Genomic DNA, 10,859 nt, shown 5'->3' on the forward strand with positions numbered 1-10,859 from the left:
TCAGTTCGTTTTTTGTTTGTGAAAGACTCATATGTACGTAGGAAGCAGTTTCCGTTTTCTCAAGGATTAACTGTAGATAGTGCTTTTGTAAACATTGGATCTAGTGTGTTTAAAGAAGGTATGGCATATGTTGCTTTGTCACGAGTGAAACAATTATCTGGTTTATTCATGATAGACTTTGATGACTCAAAAGTTAGTGCTGATGCAAATTGTGTAAAGGAGTATAATAGATTAAGAAGAAGCTATGCTCCTCATTTAGGTCAGTATCCTGTGTTTGAAAAACGTGTTGTTTGTCGGAAAAGGAGAATTGAGAATATCTGTAATGAGGATGTACAGAAGAGAAAACAAAAAGAGAGTGATGTGATTGCAAGCAAAAAGAAAAAGGACAATGTTGAAGAGGTTGTTGGTTGTCATTTTGAAAATAGCTCTGGTGTCAAGTGCTACGCTAATGTAGTGCTGAATGTTGTATTTTATCTTGAAAGTTTGCAAGAGCAGATAATACTAAATCATGAAAAAAGATTTTGTTCTCTGCTGAGTTTCCTTTATGAGAAGCTGAGTAATGATAAAACTAAAATAGAAAGTGCTTCTGATGTTAGAAATCTTTTAGATGTATGTTCTGAATGTATACAGTTTACACAAAATGTCCAGCAAGATGCACAGGAATTCTTGATGTATATGCTTATGGTACTGAAAGATGAAGGGGTAGAAATTGAAAATATATTTGGTCTCTCTTATAAATGGGAACATTGTTGTGAAAACTGTATGAACACATGCAGCACTAATGTTGATTCTGAAAGGTTCATACATTTAACATTACCAGAGAGTAAATCAGTGATTTTTAGTAAATTAGTTAAAGATGCAAATGACAACATGGAATGTTCTCAATGTAAATTAGAAATGTTATCAACGTTATTTTTAAAGAAATATGGACAGTATATAATTTTAATGATACAACGTTGTAGAGCTGATGGAACAAAATTGGACACTTTAATAAAGAAGTTTGTAGGAAATCAATTATCAATATCAGGAAAGACTTTTGTTGCAGTTGCAATAATTATCCTTGATGGACCTTCTATAACTTCTGGTCATTACACAGTTTATCTAAAAGGGGAAAAAGGCTGGACACTGTGTAATGATTCTCAATTGATTTTCAAGCAACGTTTGCCTGCAGAATTACCAAATTGCTACTTAATTTTTCTAAAACCAAAATTTTAGATACAAATTGCAGCGTCTGAAGAAACCATTATTTCAATTTTATAGGATTACCATTGGATATTTCACCTAAAAACGATTTAATAATTACCATTTGGCCTCATGGAAAGGTAAATATTTCTATTGTGGACTTCTTTGACAGATATTATTTTGGTGTATGTGCTTAAGCAACAAGATTTACAGACGTTATTTATTGCAAATAGTTATTGTTCTTAGAAGATATTTTTAATATATATGTTACATTTCTATCAAGGTATGTTTTACTGAGGACAGATTCAGGGCTTTTTTAAACAATCTTTCAGATTGTTTATTTTTTTGCCCGCTGTTAAGTGATGAATACAATTGATATCACTATTTTCAGTGAAATTCAATATATTCTGAAAACAGCAAAAAAAGGGCAAAACATTTCTTTGTTAAATATGAAAATATGTGTACTGTTTTCTAAAATGTATTGTTAAATATTACTACTTTTTTTCTTTTTTTTCAGATCTAGAAAGACATTTTTTTTTCTTGCAATTAAAAACAACCATTTATTTCTAATTAAGTTATTTTGTTGGTCAGGTAAGTTTGAAATATCTGTATTTCTCACCCCTTCACTTTCATGCTCCCTTTTCTTCACTTCTCCTCACTCTGCTTTTCTCATTCCCCTTCTCTCTCTCTTCTTCCTTTACTGCTCTTTCGTAACTCCCTCACTCCTTCTCTACTACTCCCCTAGGTTTACTGCCTCCATCACTATTTTTTCAACCATGTTTCTCTCCCTGTCTCCATATGTCTCAATCATTCTAACTGCCTTACTCCTTCTCAGTTCCTTGCTCTCTGTCCCTGTTTCTGTCTCTCTCCCTTTGTCTGTCTTACCCTTAATTTCCTTAACATGTCTGGGGCAGATTTACAAGCCCCCTGCTCCACCATGACGTCACTTTTCATGACGTACTGGTGGTGCAGGTGGCTCCTCCATATTTACAAGGAGAGGAAAAGCCACCCTGCGTGACTTTTCCTCTCCTCGTAAATACAGCCACTTCACACACAGCACTGTGCGTTGAAGGGGCGTTCCATGGGTGTTGTTGTGGGTGTTCCCACGCAACACCCATAGAACTAGGCACATCTCCAGATTTACGAGAAATCGTAACTCTGGAGATGCGTGTGAATGCTACGCCACCCTAGAGTATTTTTTTTTGGATCTCCTCTAGATAAGACAACTCCACAAACAGTGCATTTGACTTTTGGGGGATTCACCTTCTTCTGGCCCTCTGGAAAAGTAAAGAACTTCCATATGAATGAGTCCTTTTGTTTTCTCTGCCTTGGTGGCACAAAGGTCTTCTCTTCACTCCCTGAAGAAGACTGCTGTTTTACCATTTTCATGTACTGGAAAAGCTGTTCAGCTCCTTCTCCCAGGAAATAAGAAGAAATAATGAGGGGAGTGGGTGTGGTGTTTGAAGATTCTGGAGCTGAAACTACTATGAACCAATGAAAAGTGTTGTTTCGTAATCACATGACTTGCCAAGCACGCACCATGCGCGCACGGAGCACGCACGCATGCGCACATGGAGCACGCACGGAGCACGCACGCATGCGCACATGGAGCATGCACGGAGCACGCACGGAGCAAGCACGCATGCGCACACGGAGCACGCATGCATGCGCACACGGTGCGGTGCGCGCACCGCGAAAAACCCTAAAAAAAAAAAACTGTTTATAAGTTTATGGAAGATATTAACTATGCTGTTCAACTTTATCCAAATTTTAAAAAAAAGAGCTATGCCATTCCATATTACAGGATACAGTCAATCTATAACTATATATATAGGTAGTTTATTGTAAAATAAATATATATAAAATATAAAAATACATACATAAATTAGCATTTAAAAAATCTTGCAAATATAGTAAAAAAAACATAGTTTTCACACACGTTATAGTTAGGAATTAGCATTTAAAAAACCTTTGAAATTCACTGAAAAAAACATAGGTTTCACACACGTTATAGTTAGGAATTAGCATTTAAAAAACCTTGCAAATTCACTGAAAAAACCATAGGTTTCACACACGTTATAGTTAGGAATTGTCATTTGAGATGTCATCAGTGATGTCATGAGTGATGTCACTGACCATGTCATGAGTGATGTAATATGTGACGGCATCACCAGTAGATTGCGGGCGCACGAGTTATAGTTAGCTGAACTAACTATAACGGGGGAATTTCAATGGTTTTGTACGAGTGAAATGTCCAGCTAACTATAACATGTGTGAAACCTATGGTTTTTTCAAGTGAATAAATATATATATATATATATATATATATATATATATATATATATATAGATTCTTTTTTTTTTTTTCAAACGTTCGCTGTGAAATCACCACTCTCCTCCCTCGCGACGCCGGTGCCAGCCACGGTCACAACTCCGCTTGAAATGTTTTAACCAGGATATGATTCGAGAATTCTCTGAAATAAATCCAGCGGCACACCAGGGACTAACACAATAAGACTTTATTGTGTCAAACAAACAGAACTACGCGTTTCGGCGAAGCCTTTGTCAAGTTACTGACCTATGCCCAAATTCCCCTAGAAATACAGGTCACGGTTAATAGACATGAAAGAAAAACTTTTCGAGCGCCCTGTAAGGTTCAAAATAAATTCATACATCGTAATAATAAATTGTTTACATTGACATTAACATGTGCGATTAGAATTCATGATCCTGAAAAATGCGAAAGAAAAATATAATCAAACATATTGAATATATAAATTTAAATATTTAAATATTTAAATATTTAAGATGGGGTAATGTACCCAATGTATCAGCCAACTAATTCAGGCAATACCTCTATCGCATATGCAACACGAACATAGCACATTAAGTCATGTAACGGATGGACAACATAATTAATATCATAATATAATGAATAGAATGATCCCGACATCAGGCATTTCTGTTTTATGCGGGGCAAAAAGATACATATATAATGTGTTGTATAACAGGGTAATGTACCCATAATGTCAAAAATCTAGTAGGCCAATGCCTGTTTAAGACAAGTGCACATCTTGTTATATACTTGTTTGTATCATATTGCCAAACAAGTCTATTTAGAAAAAAATAGCCTGCTAATAGGGGACCTATGGGAGGGCATAAAGGTAAGCTGCTGTTTGTTATGTGTGTACGACACCCTAATAAACTAATAAAAATGAAATAAAAATATATCATAATAATGGTGAAACCATCAAACAAAAAAAACCCTGGTGAAAATAGAAAATAACAATGGAGATAGGTGTAGATAATCTCAATCACTACGCTAAGCCTAGATAGTAACATGAAATTTCAAGGCCATACTCAATCAATGGATGAGTATACTGGGATAATGTTCCCAGGCAATCATAATGTATATCTATCCTATACTATCATAATAAAAAGGGGGGGGGGTGATATTAAAAGTTTGATTCAGAAAGGTAAGACAGAGAAGGACAAGGATAAGTGGCTCAACAGTAAGTCAATTAGCCTAGATGGGTGGCCAATTCTTCCCCATAATTCATCCCATTGGGAATCTTTGTGTTGAGTTCGATAATATATTTGGACTCAGTGATTCTCAGAAGTTTCTCACGGTCACCTCCCCTCTGAAGAGGTAGAATTCTGTCAATACCAAAGAATTTAATTAAATTGGCGTTACTCTGGTGTTTGTCCTGATAATGCCTCGCTACTGGGTAGTTGAGATCATTATTAGTTACTGCCCTCATGTGTTGTAATATACGGGTTTTCAACTGCAGTTTGGTACTGCCCACGTAGTTTAATCCACATAGGCATTCCAGGACATAGATCGTGTAGTCACTGGTGCAGGTGATGAATTTTCTAATGGACTTTCTCAATTTCGTGTTTTGACCAGGGATGTAACTATCACGATTATTGCTATGTTTACATGCCTTACAGGAACCGCATTTCCTGAAGCCCTTTGCTGTTCCTAGCCAAGTAGTGTTGTCTGATGTCGTTTGATAACTGTGTACGAGTTGATCTCTTAGAGACTTAGATTTTCTGTATGTTATTGCTGGTGTAATGCCTATGTCTGGGCCAATTATGGGGTCAGATTCAAGAAATCCCCAATGTTTTTTCATCAGATACTTCAGAGTGTTTGATCTACGATTAAAGGTGGTAATTAATCTGGGTGTCACTATGTTTCTCCCATCCTTTTGACGTGATGAGAAAAGAACTTCATTTCGTGACATATTCTCAACTTTATTGCTTGCAATAGCGATAACCTTGGGTGCATAGCCTCTTTGTCTGAATCTACTCTCCATGACACGTTTCTCGTTAAGGAATCCACCTTCAGTGTTGCAGTTCCTTCGAGCCCGAAGGAACTCCCCATAGGGAATACTGTTTAGTAGTGATTGCTATTTGCATGAAGCAAAGTGTTCCCCGAGGTCTCTTTACGAAAAAGGGAGGTCACTATTTGGTTATTCTCTATGTTGACGGAGATGTCAAGAAATTCACAGTGTGAGGTGCTAATGGAATGAGTAAAAGTCAGATTGAGATCGTTCTTCCCCAATTTGTTAATGAACTCTTTTGCTAGATCCAGGGGTCCATCCCATATCAGGAACAGGTCGTCGATATACCTGATCCAAATCGGGATGTGTTGTATAAATCTCTCATTCTCATCCACCCACACTACACATTCCTCCCACCAACCCAAGAACAGGTTGGCTAGACTGGGTGCAAAAGAGGTTCCCATTGCTGTACCGGACTTTTGGCGATACAGTGTTTTGTCAAAAATAAATATGTTTTCCTCCAGGCAAAAAAGCATCATCCTCTTTAACATCTGAGTGTGTTCCCACAATGATATATGTCTCTCATTCAAGAAATACATGCAAGCCTCCACACCTTTTTGTTGTTCTATACAGGTGTAGAGGGAACAGACATCTAATGTTATCATGAAATAATTACTTTCCCAGGTAACGTCATGTATTCTTCGTAAGAAATCGGTGCTGTCCTTACAAAAAGATCTTAATTTGGACACAAAAGGTGCAAGGAAAAGATCTAAAAAGATCGAGGTATTTTCCAACAACCCCCCATTAGAGGACACAATTGGTCTCCCCGGTGGTCTAGTGGGGTGCTTATGAACTTTTGGGAGCAAGTAAAAGCAGGGGACTCGTGGGTTTTCATTCTTCAGCCAAAGAAATTCATCTTTGGATAGCATACCACTCCGACACCAGCTTTCCAACGATGCATAATACTTTGTGATTGAGGCTTTATAAATGTCCCAATTTATCTGCTCATAGCATGAGGTATCCTGCAACTGTCTTAGAGCCTCCTGATTATACGGGAAAACATCCATAACAACTACATTCCCCCCTTTGTCCGAGGGTTTGATAATTATGCTGGTATCCTGACGTAATGCTGTTAGTGCTCCCCTTTGTGTTTTGGTTAAATTGTCATTATATCTCTTGGTTTTTTGTTCCTTCTCGAATCATATCCTGGTTAAAACATATATATATTCAGTGAAAAAACAATAAGTTTTAGGGGTGTTATAGTTAGCTGGACATTTCACTCGAACAAAACCATTGAAATTCCTCTGATATAGTTAGTTGTACTAACTACATCTCGCGCGCCCGCAATCCACTGCTGATGATGTCACATATTACATCATTCATGACATGGTCAGTGACATCACTGATGACATCTAAAATGACAGCACTGATGACATCACTGATGGCATCATCCACGAGAGAATCAGATACACCTCATCATACACTAGTATAACCTTTCATCACTCACTGTAAAATACAGAGTGCTAGATTTAAAACCATTGACACACCAATACAAGTTTCTAAACACCCACTCAGTGATTCCTAGATCTATACACACATCTAACCACTCACCTATAGATTCACTCATACATGCTGTCAATGATCAATAGAACACTATCAAATATACTTATACACCTATATCGACATTACACACCAGCACACAACCTATTCACTTATGAAGTCATCCTACTCACCTATGCAAACAATGGATCATACTTACTTTTACTTAGCTATACACTTATAAAAATACCACTTCATCTATCCATATATAATAATACCTCATTCTTAGTGTGTTATAAAAACACTATTACAAGTATACAGTTATCCATACAGTCACTCATACAATCACTGAGTCTTATGTATACTTATTTATATACAAGAACTGACGCATACACTGGCTTTTATTTTTCTAGTTTGTTGGACAAGTACCATTGAGACATATATTGGCTCATCACCATACCCATAAAGATATTCACTTACCCAAACAACTGTTATAACATGTAGTTTTAACTTCATATACCTACTGAATCAACTATTCACAGATCTTTGGGATGTCACACACCCCCCACCGAACCACATACACATTCAATCCCCATACAAATTCTCAGTTAACCAATCTATAACTAATATAGATTTTCAAGTAGCTAGTAACCAACTGGTGCAGCAGTTTACACAACAACTGACAAAGTGATACAGATATTCACACAGTTTAGTCACTATCCAATATATTTAGGGAGACACTATAAATTAGTCAAGTAAACAGTCAATCACACTGCTACTTAATTCTCCATCTAGAAATTATATATATATATATATATATATATATATATATATATATATATATATATATATATATCAGCACTCCGGGAGAATTCCGCACCACCGCGTTACAGCACCCGCCTATGAGTGCCTTGGCTTCTGGTGCAATTTGGTAGCGATTATATATATATATATATATATATATATATATTCAGTGAAAAAACCATAGGTTTCACACATGTTATAGTTAGCTGGACATTTTACTCGTAAAAAACCAATGAAATTGCCCCGTTATAGTTAGTTCAGCTAACTATAACTCGCGCGCCCGCAATGCACTGCTGATGACGTCACATATTACATCACTCATGACATGGTCAGTGACATCACTCATGACATCACTGATGATATCTCAAATGACATCACTGATGACATCACTGATGACATCATCCATTGAATGTGTGTTTTTCTGAAAATTAAATATGTTTTATTTATGTATATCTCAAGGTCGATGGAAGAATAAATGGGTATATAAGTGTCTAAATGGATGATTTGTTTTTGAAAAATTGATTGTTTAACTGACTGATTAAGTGTATCTTAGTGAATACATGGCTTAGTGAGTAATGTTTAAATATGTATATATCTGTATCAGTCTCTCACTTTGTGTATAAGTGGCTGCATGGGTTGGTGAGTAGCTACATGGGTGTCTATATAGGTTATTAGTTGGTTTTTTGAGTATCAGTCTGAGTGTCTGCATGGTTCGGTGGGGGGTATTACGTAGTGCATAGGTGCATGAATGAGTGACTCACTGTTTGTATGTGTTGAACAGACCATGTGTGCAGGACTGCATGGGTGGATGAGTGTGTGTATGGGTGTGTTAGTGAGTGAATGACTGTCTCAATAGTGTCTTTATGAGTAACTACATATGTTTTAAACTAGTATATGTGACTATTGGTGTATATATGTGAGTATATGCAAGGGTGAGAGATTGGAAGAGTTCCTGTATGAATAAGTATGTGTTTCTATAAGTGATTGTTTAAAAGACTAAGTATGTGTAAGTTTCCGTAGAAGTAAGTATGGTGGTGTGTGTATAACTGTATATGCAAGTAAATGTATGTTTGATTCTTTATTAGCACGAGTGACTATGTGTGTGAGTAACTCTATGCATGAGTGGCATTGTGTAACAGGATGTATAGGTATATGAGTACATATGATGAGTGAGTACATGTATGAGTGACTGTATTGGACTGTTGGTGAATGAGTGGATGTGTATGTGGATCTTAGAATTACTGAAGAGGTTGTTGTAACTGGTATTGGTATGTCCATTGTTTTGTAAATTTTAGTCTCTTTTTTTGAATGTGTGTGTCAAAGGTTATATTAGGGTGAGAGGAGGTCTACCACTCTATTACAAGGATGATGTCATCAGTGATGTCATCAGTGATGTCATTTGAGATGTCATCAGTGATGTCATGAGTGATGTCACTGACCATGTCATGAGTGATGTAATATGTGACGTCATCAGCAGTGCATTGCGGGCGCGCGAGTTATAGTTAGCTGAACTAACTATAACGGGGCAATTTCATTGGTTTTTTACGAGTAAAATGTCCAGCTAACTATAACATGTGTGAAACCTATGGTTTTTTCACTGAATTTCTAAGGTTTTTTAAATGCTAATTCCTAACTATAACGTGTGTGAAACCCATGGTTTTTTCAGCGAATTTGCAAGGTTTTTTAAATGCTAATTCTTTTTTTTTTTTTTTTTTTTCTAACATATTTTTAATTTAATTATCTTACCTTTTATAAAGACTATGATTAAATTTTTAAAATTCTTTAATATGTTTTTTTAAATATATTTTTAAAAATAAACATGTAAAATGTATTTGCAGTACTTTTTTTTTAAAAAAAATATTTTTTTAGTACGCGTACCGTAAGCTCACGGTAAGCGTACGGTTTACGCAACGTCCGTAATCTATCTACGCTGCTTGCGTATAGTTACGCACTTTGCGTTGCCGCGCGTACTGCGCGTGGGACGCGTGCGCGCTTACGCCACACGCGCACGTTACGCGGAAGTGTCGGGTAGTGACTGTTATGCGCATGCGCGCAAGCGCGTGTCTTTTTTACGCGCATGCGCACTTTTGCCGTAAGCGTACCGTAAGCGTACGGTAGGTCATGTGATCATGAAACACAACTTTTGATTGGTTGAAACTACTTTCAGTTCTAGAACTCTCCTACACCACACCCATTCCCCTCATTTCTGCTTGTGATCCCTTGGGAGAAGGAGCTGGTTTGTCTTTGGGATACGATGGCAGAACAGCAGAGCTCTTCTGAGAGTGAGGCTAGCACTAGCAGCACTGTCTTGAGGCAGAGATCGAGGAAACAAAAGCCCTCTTATGTATGGGATTATTTTACTTTTCCGGAAGGCCAGCAAAAGGTAAATGCACCCTTAGTGACTTGTAAGCTGTGTCAGCGTGTACTTTCTAGAGGTAATCCTAACAGGAAGTATTCCTTTGGGAATCACACCATGAAGAGACACCTCCAGGATGTACACAGAAGGACACATGGTCATCTTTTTGGAGGTAACTCTTCAGAAAGACGAGCCAGTACATCCACAGTAGCTCAGCCTGAACCATCATCTGCAGGGCTGACTCCTTCTTCTGCAGGTCTGTGGGGGGAGAATCTCCTTTTGCTGGCCCTCTGGAAATGAACCCTCGATTTCGGAAGGTTGATATTCATTGCACATTTTGTAAAGATCTAATTTGCCATAGGGAGACCAGTGTTTCCCTAGTGAACAACAAAATAGATCAGCACATTTGTCGCTTTGAATAATTTTCCCATGCTTCCTTTCCTCTGTCCCTGCATGAACACAACGGTTCTTTTAAGAGCCAACCTTATCTTTCATCTTTTTTTTACATATGTTTTTAAAAACTTTTTTTTATTTTTTTTTTACCGTACGCGTACGGTGCGCGTACTTTTTTTTTTTTTTTTAAAAAAACACTAAAAATCATTTATCACATTACATTGTCCTTGAGAGACTACAATTATTATTATTGACTTACCATACTCACTGAAAAAATATTTATTCATTTGTTTTTTTAAAAAA

At 37.0% G+C, this 10,859-nt stretch overlaps 1 pseudogene; it reads left to right on the forward strand.

The window, feature by feature from the left end:
* The window catches only part of LOC146805402 (uncharacterized), a 28,291-nt pseudogene extending 22,171 nt beyond the window's left edge, over nucleotides 1-6,120 (forward strand).
* Nucleotides 6,121-10,859: the final 4,739 nt, after the last annotated feature.

The sequence above is a fragment of the Triturus cristatus genome, chromosome 8, assembly GCF_964204655.1.
Source record: "Triturus cristatus chromosome 8, aTriCri1.1, whole genome shotgun sequence".
Taxonomy (NCBI): Eukaryota; Metazoa; Chordata; class Amphibia; order Caudata; family Salamandridae; genus Triturus; species Triturus cristatus.